Here is a 13,372-nt window from a genome sequence, read left to right as displayed (position 1 = left end):
AGGTTCTTCATAAAAATAAGTTTATTTTCACAAAAATATTCTGAAACAAAAGCAAACACCAAAGAGCACAAAAGGCAAAGGAATTACCTAAAGCGATAAGGCAATCCAAGTCCTAATACAGATATGTGAAAAGTGGTAAAAAATCCAAAGAATCACAAATCCTACAAAACTCACAACAGCATAAGAACTCCACCACTCCTCCGCACATTCACAATGAACCGCCATGAACTGTGAAAGACCCTCTGGATGTAAAGGTCTGAGGGCAACTCCTGGCAGTCAATGGTAGGCAGCCTTGCCTCTGGGGACCAAACGCAAAACACATGGAAAATAATACAGGCAGATTACATACAAAAACAAAATAAAAAGAAAAATGAACATTAACAACATGAATCAAAGCATCAAAAGAGACATAAATCATAAACAACATGACAGTTGCTAGGGGCTGCGTCCTGTGCACCACATCATGGATGATTCACTTAAAAACCTCACACAGTGCAGTGTCCGAGATTACGGATTCATCATTCAAACAACTTCAGTCTTTATGCTGTTAATATGTAATATATTCTGGTTTACGACTTATGGCACTCGACTTCTTGATTGTGTTTATGGTTTGGTGACAACATGTCCTCAATTTTGGTGACAACATGTCATACATTGCTTACGGTTTAGCTTTTCGGTGGTGGATATTGACCCTCATTACATTTTCTCAAGTGTATGTGGACTCTGTCTGCGCTGCAGTCCATCAGATCCTCTTTGGATGCTTGTGACTGACACAACAGTCTCAATGTATCATTCACTACATTTTAGTATTTTCAGGGTAACACCAACATAATGAGAAATAATAAAAGTCACAGTTAAAGACTCTCTCTGGAGGTAAAGGAGTTGCCAATTCCAGGCCTGGTCAGTGAGCAGTGACCTTGTAACTGTGTCCAGTATGTGTACAGCATCACCCGATGAACTACTGCCAAGAAGCTCCAAGACCAGTGAGCATAGTGTCCTTGGCAGAATGCTATGCGTTGACATTTCTGCTTGTAGATTCCCACCAAAATTTCACTAAGATGTTGCAACTCAGTATTTAAAAAAGAACTAATGGGCTATTTCACACTGAAAGTGGACCAAGTAGTTCTGTTTTTAACATCACTTGATGTTGCTGTCAATTAACCACCCTGGAGGTGCCATTCAGCAATGACATGGACATGTTTGGCTCCTGTGTTGGTATCATCTTAGTATAATAAGCTCTCTGGATGAGTGCACATTTTGCAAAGGCTCATGAATCGTGTTTTTTTCAGTATGAATGTGTCTGTTCTAATTGCAAGGTGAGGATTATGGAATTTGCCATATATTGATAAAAGCCACATGTGAAAGTCTAGCAAATTACCATTTACAATATAAGGCACCCTTTTAAAACCAGTCTCCAGAGCTAGGAAGAAGGTTCTCTAACCACTGAGCACCAGTACCACAATAACTTGAAATCCAAAGTAATCCGACCAGCTTTCACATAAAGTGTTATCTTGAGAGTCTCGAGTAGCCTCATTAAATATGACTCTGATGACAATTAGTCAGCTGGCAGGTTTACTCTACATGCTTGCCTGCTTTTTCTGATACATGAATGCAGGAATATTAAGTAAAATGGATGTACTACACCGGACTAGCCATGCTTCCCGTCTAAACAGGTAATGAAATGATTTACAATATTTGGTATCTCTTGCCCAACATTCACTTTCAGTTACTCTCCTCGATATTCACGTGTGTGTGAACGTTTCTTCACCAGCACTCCATCGCTTAAGTGGATTCCCTTAAAGCCTGCCACTCAGACTCTGCCATTATTTTTCGAGGCGGCTTTCTCGTATCTTGTCTGTTTTTATACTTGCTGTCCCTGAAGGTGGCTCTTCACAAGCCATCCGTGCCATTTCTTGTCTTCATGCATCTCAAGCTCATACTTCCTCTGTCATCGCGTCACCAAGTGACAAACTGACCAATCAGATTTTTTTCAACGGACCGGATACACAGACTTGAGTTTTATTTCTTTTCGATGAACTGTTAATCAGGTCAAACTGATCAACACCAGCAGCTTAATGCAAGTGGCTGCAGGTTTTCATTCCTGCCAGTTTCTTAATTAGAAACCAGCTAATAGAATGTGCTTCTTTGACCTTCATTTTAACTGACTTGCTTTTTTAAATGTTTTTTTTCCATATTAGCAGTCTAAAAATAGTGGAATACAAAGTGAGCCAACAGATGACCAGCTCACTCTGGGGGCCACAAGTTCTGTTCCAATCACATTCTCCATTTGCAGCCCATTCTTGCTGTTGATGAAGCACGTCATTTAATTCTGTCACTTGTCAGTGCTCTCGTTCCACCACTCCAGACATTTTCAGAACTGTCGACTTCAGCCCCATCAACCTGTTTTGTATGCCATTAATGATCAGCATTTCTCAGATGCTGTTTGCTTTACCAATGTTTTATTGAAGCAGGTATTATATAATGGACACCTGGGTGCAAATGGAATCAACTTATTTGTTCATTGTTTCTCTTTTAGATTTTTAGTGACTTATCTGTTAAATATGGAGAAGCAGTTCCCGATGATGAGATGACTCGAGATTATCAAGATATTTGGCACCTGTTGAGGTTTTCATTCATGCAGACTCTAAATATTGTAATGTTTTTATGAATTGGGACCTTGTATATAATGTCATTATTTGCACCATTTCTGACGCTATTTTGTTTCTTTATGGGTATTGACATTTATTGTTATGTTGTCTTGGTAATAATGTGTGCATTTGTAATGTCATCAAAATAGCGGGATGAAAAGTCCCGAGATTTTGGATACCAACCCTAAAATCTCTCCTCTTTGTGATTCTTATAGTTTACTTTTTGGTTAAACATCTTAGCTATTGTTGTTCAACTCTGATTTTTGGTTTTTGATTACTTTTTGACGTCCGCGTTTTGTCTTTCATGGTTAAGATCTTTGCCTGATTTCTGAGCACATCTCATCTTCTAGTCTCTACACTTCACTGATGGTAGATTACTCCTCCTAGCACAACAGTCATCTGTTGGTTCGTTTTGCATTTTATTGTTGCTTGGCAGATGGTTCTCGGAAAAAGAAACAATTAAGAGTTGTGAATCTTAAAAAGTAAGTCAGTTAATGCATGATCAAGGCCACATTGTCTGTTCCATTAGCAGCAGTAATCGACAACTTATTAAGAAAGTGGCTGGGCCTAAAACCTGCGGCCACTGCAGCTATCCAGGATCTGAGTTTAACAGCTCCGTTATAGAACAATAAATGTCCCAACGTCAAGAAGCTGGGCTCTTAAAATCACTATGGAATGCTGTCGGGTATGTAATCTGTATAAAGTACCATTTGGTGAGTACCTGCAATTTCTTGCTGCTGATTAGAAATGTAATCCATCATGGCTATACAAACTCTAAAACTAATCAACTTTACTTTTTCCAGGAATTTTTGATTATAGCCTGCAGTATTCCTGCTGCATTGTGTTGTATAGGAAACACATTTTCACTTGAATGGGGCTTACAGTGCTTAGTAGGAATGAGCAAACAAGAGCGACTAATTGCATTATACCAAGGAGCATCCACAATGCAGAGACTGATGGGTAGAAGACATGACCGCTTTAGGCCAAACCAAACTCAGCACCAGGAAGCAATCAAACTGGGCCAGTGATGGCACAGGAACAGCAGATGGATCAGACATTTGATGTCACCTCACGTACTTCTGAAGGACACTGAAGTAAAGAATTCAGAGTCTTGGTGTTAAAGCATGCTGTTGAAAGAGGGCTATGACAGTAAGCGCTGGTGGCCTTATTTATATTACCCAGTGAGATTGTGCTGGCAGATGACGACTTCTAGATTGGTCCTAGAAAATGAACACTTCAGGCTTAGACTAAGCTTCTTGGTGTGTGATGTCTGAACCGTACACATAATGTCTGTGACTAGCAAGAAAGTCTTTCCGTTAAAGATGGACTTGCTAGTGGAAAGCTGAGTGAACAAGCTGTATTACGAGATCTCAGAATCAGTAAAGTTTAACAGGTGGATGGTGTGGTTGATCAGTCAGGCACACTTTCCTAGATTTGTATTCAAAAACTTTTCAAAGCCTTTGATCATTCTTTGTATTGAATGGTATCTTTATTTTAATTTCATGTTCAGACGAGTAACTGCTGATATGCTGCCGTGAAGAGGCAGGTAGTTTCTAGTCTATTAGCAGCAGAAACAAACAAGGATACACCCAATCGATAAATAAATAAATAAATCTATATTGTGCAGATATTTCAAAATGAACTTAAGAAGAACTTTGGTAGGAAGCATTGAATTGCTTCTCAGCACACCGGGTTGGAATGAGTCTGTGGCTAAAAGTACTCAAAGAGAGCGCCTCCTTCAGGGAGTTTTCATGATGCCATTTAATTTTGCTGCCATCGTTTTTCAGAACAGCGTCCAGGGTTTGTCCTGTGATGGAGCAGGCCTTCCTGATCTATTTGTTTAGGTGTTGCCCTTCTTTTGAGCTCAGATTGCTTCCCCATCAAACTGCATCATAGAACACAACCCTGGCTACTATGGACTGGTACAACATTTCCAGCAGCTTGCTGCACATATCAAAAGAGCTGGGTCTCCTTAGCGAGCGCAGTCTGCTCTGGTCTTTCTTGTCCAGTACCACTGTGTTGTCAGACCCGTCCAGTTTGTTGTTTATGTGAACCCCCAGGTACTTGTAGCTCTGCACCACTTCCATGTCCACCCCCAGATGATCTCAGAGGCTCCTTGGGACATTGGAAGTCCACCACCAACTCTTTTGTCTTGCTGATTTTGAGCTGCAGGTTGTTGTCCCTTCACCACAACCTTCCTGTATTCTGACTCAACTCCATTAATTAGTAGTGCAGCCTAGCATGGAGCAGTCATCTGAAACTTTCTGTAGGAGGCAAGTGCTGGCATTGCACTGAAAGTCTGTTGTGTAGAAGGTAAACATGAAGGGAGAAGGGACAGAAATTGGACCAAAGTAACTGTGAAGTGTGAGTGATCACCACCCCTCTGCCATTTTATAGGTGGCCATCTTGAATTGTACTTAAAAATTTCAAGACAATATGGGGTCATTTGATAAAACTAACTCTAAAATTTCTAAAACACTCTAAATACATTATTTGAATATTTGTATGTTAGTAATAATGATTTAATTATTTAAATTTTTCTTTAAATTTCTATTCCCTGCAGCATCACTTTATTTGTATTATATCTCATCTGTTTTGTAAATATCGTTGTTTTTGAGGATGGCTTGGTTGTGGGGTACATGACCTGACTCTGTGTGACGCCATTGTGTTGACCCTATATAAGATGGCTATTTACATTGCTCTGCAACCAAGCTTTTGGATAAACTAAATACTTTGTCAGGAAATCTCAAGATTAATAATTGGTTAGGGGAAGGAATCTTGGTTTGTTAGAATTTATTTTGTGTCTCTTTAGACCTCCAATTTATGGATGATGTTTTGGTGGCGTTATCTTGCTCATTTTCTACTTTTGCCTCAAGCTCTTGCCCATGTTCTTTTGTTAAACCTTTTGGCTCTTTATCTTCCAAAAAAATGTTCTGATGCACAAAAACTTCAATTATTTCATGTATGAGTTTTATGGTGGATATCATCTTTTTTATGTGTGCTTGAGGTCTTAGCTTATTCAGAATCTTTAATGAGACAGGATGGGCAGGATCTAATCCTGGAAGGCATACCAGTGTATTGTAGGGCACAACTCTCAATGACTGATGTCACATGGTTATAGTTGAAGGACAATGCCTTAAGAGGTGTCACTTCTTTAACTTGAACGTCTCATGCTCACAGACAGCTAAAACTTCATTCAAGGTTCAATATCCAAGCCCTGAATATGCTATGGTGGACAAACAAGTGAATGAGGAGCTGCAGGCTGAAGAGAATTACAAAAGACAGTGACTGTGCCTGGCATGGCCATGCCCTCAGTAATGGAAAGAAATGTGAAACTAGCAGGATCATTAAACAATACGCCAGCATAGGAACAAAAATACTCCACGATGAGTGTGCCAACTTCTCCTGATCTGCAACAGGCACAGTCGCCCGGATTAAAGAGAGTGAGACACGCAGCCTGAAACATGTCGCGTTGCCCAGGACTCCAAAGGGCCCACTGTGCTGTCGATCTGATAGCTCAGGTAGCAGAGGAACTGCCGGGGGTGACCCAGCGCCAGGAGCCAAGAGACAAAGCCTTTGCAATCATAGGGCTACTCCTGAACTCCAAAGTAATCCTGGAGTTTGTTGAGTATGGAGATGGGAGGAAGGAGGTTCTGGGAGATGCTAACCTGGCTTTGGGAGATTAGAGACCAGGGCTGAGAGAGTTTGTTGGGAATGGCAAAGGGAATGCGGACTGAGACACTTCAAACTAGGCAATAGCAGAGCCACCCTGCCCGTATGGTAGAATTTGAAACAATATACTGGTCACACTCCAAGTCGATTGAGACAGCAATTTGTTTTTTTTTTGTCCTGTTCTTTTACTACTTTTGTGTATCTCACTTGTGTTTTATGTAAAATCCTTTACTTTTAAACATTTTGCTATGTTTGGCCTTAGTATTTTGTAATACAAATTTTGCCTCCTAATAACTTCCAAGGTGTGAAGCTCAAAATGCCAGTTTTACTTCAAGTCTAGACATACATATAAAATTTAACATCACAACACACAAGCAGTTGACAAACCAGTGACGTGGCCCTCCTAATAGCTAATCTTGACATGTAGTGCAGACAAAAGAAACAGGAAAGTTGGACCAGACCCATATATATCTGGGTCAGCATCTTGAGAATCATGGAGGAAACAGACAAATATATAAATCCTCAGGCCTCTCTTATAACCCTTCTCATGATCCTTTTGCTTAGTGCTGGTGGGCTCTACTGGACATGCATAAACTGTGTGATGCGTTGTCATCAATTTCTGCATATAATATGTTACTTGATGTGTTTTTGGGTAACTGGTTAATCAACTGACATTCAAAAGAAATTTCTCATAATTAAAGTTTGTCAAGAACTGACATAGGTGTGCTCTATCTCAATAACTTTTGGTGTCTTTTATGCTTACGGTGTACGAGAAGGCGATTCTTCTGAGCACACCGTCAATAACTGACTGAGTTGTAAGAAGAGGGGAATGTCTCGGGCGGCTGCTGACTGCACAAGGCAGCCCACCTGGTTTTATTTACTCAACTCGGTCTAGTGTGTAGGTTGAGATGTGCTTAAGATATTAGGTTGCTTTATTGATTTTATGTTCCTTTATTGGTGGTGAATGCATTGAATTTGTTATCATGAAAAATAATTGTCTGTTAATTATTTTTTGGGCATTGACCAAGACACAGATGGTGTACTACTAGGAGGCAAATTATATTAGGCAAATAAGGCATTAATTGAATTGAAAGCCATAAATTTTATTGTAGGCTGGGTAATTATCAGACTGTATACTTTAAAGAGCTAATGTAATGACATAAGGATGAGAACACGCCAGTCATATTTCATTGACTATTCCAAATTTCTGGACAAGACTGGCAGGTCCCTGTGGTTCTGTGTTCGGCCACACTGACAGTAACCTGTGTCACACGCCTCTAGTTTTCCTTCTGCATAAAAGGGTTTAAACATCCAAAGCTGGACCCTGCATAATTCAGTCTTAGGGTCAGTAAGGGCAACATTGGAGGCGAAGCAGAATCAACCTCTGGATGACATTGTCTACCGCTTGTGTGAAATTTGTTCTTAACCTGCTTCCATCTGTGCACTCTTATTTGTTGCTTGAGAATTTTTCCATGAATGCAGAAATTAAGCATATTATTTTTTTTTCTGGTAAAGAAGGTGATGAAGCATGTCCCGAAAAGTAAGCAAGACAGAAAAAACACAGGTTAGGTTGTTATGAGCTGTGCTCTTTAAAAATTTTTTCAGATAAATGAAACTTTTCTCTATAAAAATGAATGGGAAATTATAGGTTTCGTTTATTCCAGAACATTTCAGACTATTTATTATGTAATAGTATTGCTTCTAGAACATTGATAATATTTGTTTATTATTCATTTTATGCTACCACGATGTAATTTTGTTACTGGTCTGGGTGCTGCCGTGCTATCGCTCCTACTGGCGGGACGTCACTCCTGGTTGCTGAGGGGTGCGTTTATGGACATTACGATGACTTGTGATGACAAGAGTTAAGCTTTCACCTGTGAGGCAGAGTGGTCTGTTTGCTTGACAGCAGGTGCTTAAAATGAATCTTAAGGCCAAGAACTAGGGGATCAGAATTACCAAGTGACAAAAGCAAATAACTAAGTTCAAAATCTGAAGTTGAAAATAACAAAGCCAAAGATTTAGACTGCCTTACTCTATAGGACAAAGTGAGATGTGTGCCAACATCTTATATAGTGTTTGCATGACAATGTAATAAGATGCATACTGTAGATATTGCCACACATTACCAGCGACAGAGAGTGGCTGCACACAACATGGCATCATCCATTAATAAAGACAACACAACAAGGATACTGCTTGTGACAGAAAATAATAATAAAGAAGACATTGGGAAAATAAATCAAAGCTAATTTTAAGTAGCTCATAACATCAGTAACAACAAATGTTTATTTAGAGCAACGAGAATTCACAACAATGCATTTTCTTCAGTAATTTCCTTTATTGCCTTTCATTTCTACTGATGACATCCATTAGTTATGTCTTTACTTATACTGTTTGGTACAAGAATATCCTTCCTTTTATTAAATATTTATTTACGCCTTCATATGGCTTCACAGTTTTCTGCATTGACTGAAAATGTGCCTTTGAAAACCCACGTACTCTGAACTCCGCCTGATCGTTACATGATATCACGTCTGCACGGGTATTCCACTTTCATTTTATTTTAATATCTTAAGTGAAAAACACAATTATTTAATACTCCTACAAATTCCCTTTCCTGTTTTTTATATTTTGCTGCTTTCTCATAATTTACATTCTTTTCTATTCCTCCTCTAATGGTCACATCACATTTACAAAACTTTCCAGTGATTTTTCATTCACATAATCTTAAAATGTCACAGGCTGTCTATCCATGACTGTCAGCTGTTTAGTCTGCGGCCATGTCCACACCATTACGTTTTTATTTAAAACACACTAAAACAACCAAAAATACATGTGACCTAGCCATTCACTTACACTGGCAATGCTGGCAATGGCAGAAACAAGATGAAGAAGTGTCCTCCACACTAGACATTCATTAGCAGCTTGCATTTACACATAGAGAACAGCAATGATAAGTGGGTAAAAAAAATACACACTGTTTAATTTGGACTGACAGTGAGGTGCAACTGGTACTGAGAGTATCGCTCGAGTATAAGGTGAGCAAAGCAGCTAAGAAAATGAAGTAAGTAGTATCCAGTTTGGGAAGGGCGATGTAATAAGCACGATCCAATCAGAGCATGAGCAGAGCACTTTTCATTTTCTCCTTGTCCTGACTCAGCATGAAAACATAACTGATTTCCTGAGTTAAGAGGCAAAAATCACAGTCAAAATTCAAGCAAGACACAAAAATAAAGATTAAGATGTAGAAGCTTGGGGTGGCATGGTGGTGCAATGGGTAGCGCTGCTGCCTCACAGTTTGGAGACCTGGGTTCGCCTTCCCAGGTCCTTCCTGCGTGGAGTTTGCATGTTCTCCCCGTGTCTGCGTGGGTTTACTTTGGGCACTCCGGTTTCCTCCCACAGTCCAAAGACATGCAAGTTAAGTGCATTGGCAATTCTAAATTGTCCCTAGTGTGTGCTTGGTGTGTGTGTGTGTGCACCCTGTGGTGGGCTGGTGCCCTGCCTGGAGTCTGTTTCCAGCAGACCCCCATGACCCTGTTGTTAGGATATAGCGGGATGGATAATGGATGGATGGATGGAAGATGTAGAAGCTTATACAAATGTGACCTGCTTTTGGTGAGATGGCACATTCATACACTTTTACATTTTTTTTGCGGGTTGCAGGCGCCTCACTTCTCATTCAGCCCAAGCAGACACACTCAGGTTTATGGTACATGCACGTTGCATGTTCACACAGCGAGCTACCATATGTTTGCTTGAGTCAGGTTCCAGCCTGTCCCGCTCAATTTGTGCCACAGGTGCACTCGACTACATGTCTGTCTCGACCTGTCATGGCCCATTTAGCTGACGCCTCTGCAAGTTCACTAATATAGTAAAACTGCTAGGGAGACTTCAGATTGATTTTTTTGTCCTCAAGACTACATGCAACTAGTATTATATAAATGGAAAAAATCAGAAATATTTATAATATGAAAAAAATTTTAAAACATTCAGAAGGCCACAGAGGTACCTGTCATTGTGGGCAGAGCATAGCTACAAGTGGCTGGGGCAATAAACGATAACGCTTGAGCTACTTTAGCATTTAGCGGCCCTCTGCCCACGTGCACATGCCCACCCAACTGACTATTGGACAGCAGTGCTTTGGTATTGTCTTGTCGTGTTATGTCACATTCAGCTGGTTTACACTTTCATCAGGGAAAAAATAGGAAAGGGGCCATTAGAAATGTGACTTTTAACGTTGGTATGATTTTGGTAGTGTGCTGTGTTTGTTGTTACTTTATTTTGACTAGCCGTCCCCTGTGGCTCTGTCCATGTAGTAGTGAAACAGGACAGTAAGGAGAGGCCCACCTGGCTCCCTACTCCTGACATCATGCTTCCTCCTCCCCTCGGCCCGCAGCCTCTGCCTCGGATTAGTGCGAATATATCACTCCTGCAAGCGAACTATGATTCTTAGCGTGATGAGAGAGTCGCAAAATCAGCTGGAATGTTCAAGCAAATTATAAGAGAAAAACGATCTAAATCCGTTAAGTAGTTCTCTTGGTAAAAGTGGACAGACATTGAATTTTATATATTGTAGAAAAGGCGCTATATAGGCACCTGACCCGGCACAGAACGACACAGAGGCACGTATAAAACACAAGAACTTTTTATTTTTCTTCACCCGTGGGCGCACGTCTTCCCCGTGACCCACAGGCAATACACAGTCCCAAAAGCACAATCCCAACAACAACACAGTCTTCTCTACTCTCCCACCACTCCTCCGCAAGCTTAGTCCTCCTCCTCCTCCTCCCGACCCTGGCTCTCTGAGTGGTGGTGGCTGGCCCTTTTTTATACCCCACTCGGAAGCGTTCCAGGTGCTTGATCACCTGGTCCTAATTGCATTTCCGGGTGGGGCTGAAGATTCGGCCAGCTGGGCTGCAGACTCCATGCAGTTCCCCCTAGCGGCCATCCGAGCCCCCAACCAGACTGTGGAGGACTCCATTTCCCATGGAGCCATGCGCTAGGCTGGGGGATCATCGTCTGCCAGGGAGACTGCCACCAAGCGTCCCGGGGGAGGTATTGAGCTGCCCATGGTGGCTCCCCCGGAACAGATGCAGCAGGGGCGTCCCTGCCGGGCATGGGACCCCGCTGTCCTTCACAATATATAGAGATTACAGAAGAAAAATGCTGTTAAGGATATTTAAGAATACTGCCTTGTCAGCAAACCTCCACTGCAGTGTGGCATTTAAAGGGGGGCTGAGCCCAATTTTTGGATTAGAGGCCTGTTTATTGAGCTTCTTCGGGCTCAACCCAAATCAGAGACTTCAGATTTCCAGACCATCAGCCCTCATATGAACATAATGTAAAGTTCCTCGAGGACATGTGCATGAGTGGGCCCTGCTGTTCCGCCCATGATTGGTTCCTGCTTACCACCTGCTGTCGCCAGGATAGGCTCTGCCAGCAGCCTTGGCACAGACCCAGATGAAGTGGGTTACAAAATGTTATCAGTAATTTGATCAAATATCAAAAATAAATAAAAAATAAAAAGAAACCACTGGCCAGGACTTTGTCTTTTTGATGACTAACACAGAACACATGCTGAGAGTTGAAGTCTCTGACGGAAGTGTACGAAATTGAATGTCTGGGGATTATAAGAGATACTCATCAGGGAACATAAAAACGTTACAAAACATTCTCAGTCCAACAGAGAGCTTTAGAGAGTAGCTCAACAGGTGAATGTGGACGCCTGAAGGATTTGAAACAGGGTCACAGTTGAGCCATACGTGGGGGAAGTGACCATGACAGTTCACACTTTGTTTTGTCCTCGTTTTTATCTCTAAGATGAGCTCTGTGACCCGTGAGATCGAGGCCTTTAATGACCTCGTGGGCACAGTTATCAGCAGTGTGTCTGTCTGCGGAGAGCGTGCCAACCACATTGAGAGGTTTACTTACCTCGGCAGCAACATTCATGTCTCTGGTGACTCTTCCTATGAATTAAATAGATGGACTGGGAGAGCATGGGGGGGGATCATGAGGTCGCTGGAAAGGGGTGTTTGGCACTCCCGATATCGATGCAACAGGATGAAGGCCCAAAGCTTTAGTGTCCTGGTGCTTCCTGTCTTGCTATGTGGTTGCGAGACATCTACGCTATCCAGTGACCTGAGACGAAGAATGGACTCCTTTGGTACTGTGTCTCTTCGGAGAATCCTTGGGTACCGCTGGTTTGATGATGAGTTGAATGAGTGGTTGCTCATGGAGTCCCGAATGAGGCACATTATTTGTATTGTGAGGGAGCGTCAGTTACGGTACACATGTAACTGTCACACATGTCACGCCGTGTGCCATGATTCCCTGAGGGTTATCCGGCTCATAGGTTGGACCAGGCCAAGAGGATGCTACACATAACACCTGGCTGTGGCAGAAAGATGGTCATTTCTGGAGGGTGGGACTAGATCGTGTGTCCATCTGGGGGTTGCCAACCAGGAGCCTGAGTTGTTTCGCCGTGTAGTGGTTGCAGCAATGTTCTGTACTAGTGCATGCTCCCCAACCTGACCTGACCTGAGCTCTGTGTCTTGTGATAAAAGAAGATTTAACTTCTGGTAAACAATTGGGTGCTTATGCCTAGTTCAGATTTTGTCTGTTTCCATGATGAAAGATGTGTTTGCACTTGCAGTGCAGTGTAGTGGGATTGATAAGGCTTGTCATTTTGGTGGCCGAAGCACTTTGACTTGTTTGATGCAAAAGCAGCAATGCCAGATGGCTTAGTGATGGAGTTGCTGATCAGCGGTGTTGGGAGTTGTAGAAGTTTTGACACAGTGTAACTTTACTGTCGTGAATTCCTCATGCCAATTTTGGATCACCGATTATGTACCATTCCTATCAACATTTTCCTACTGATTAAGATGTATGTATGTTGGGGACGAACATTAAGAAAAAATGCTGTAGGGTTTGGGCTTTTATTTGTTTTTGACTACACGTCTTTAGGGTGATTTGTGTCTCCAGTGGCTTTGCAATGATTACTTCTACTTTGACGCAGCACCAACTAAAATTCAAAATGGTAAAAATGAGGC

The sequence above is a fragment of the Erpetoichthys calabaricus genome, chromosome 4 (assembly GCF_900747795.2).
Source record: "Erpetoichthys calabaricus chromosome 4, fErpCal1.3, whole genome shotgun sequence".
Classification (NCBI taxonomy): domain Eukaryota; kingdom Metazoa; phylum Chordata; class Cladistia; order Polypteriformes; family Polypteridae; genus Erpetoichthys; species Erpetoichthys calabaricus.
This window is presented reverse-complemented; position numbering follows the sequence as displayed.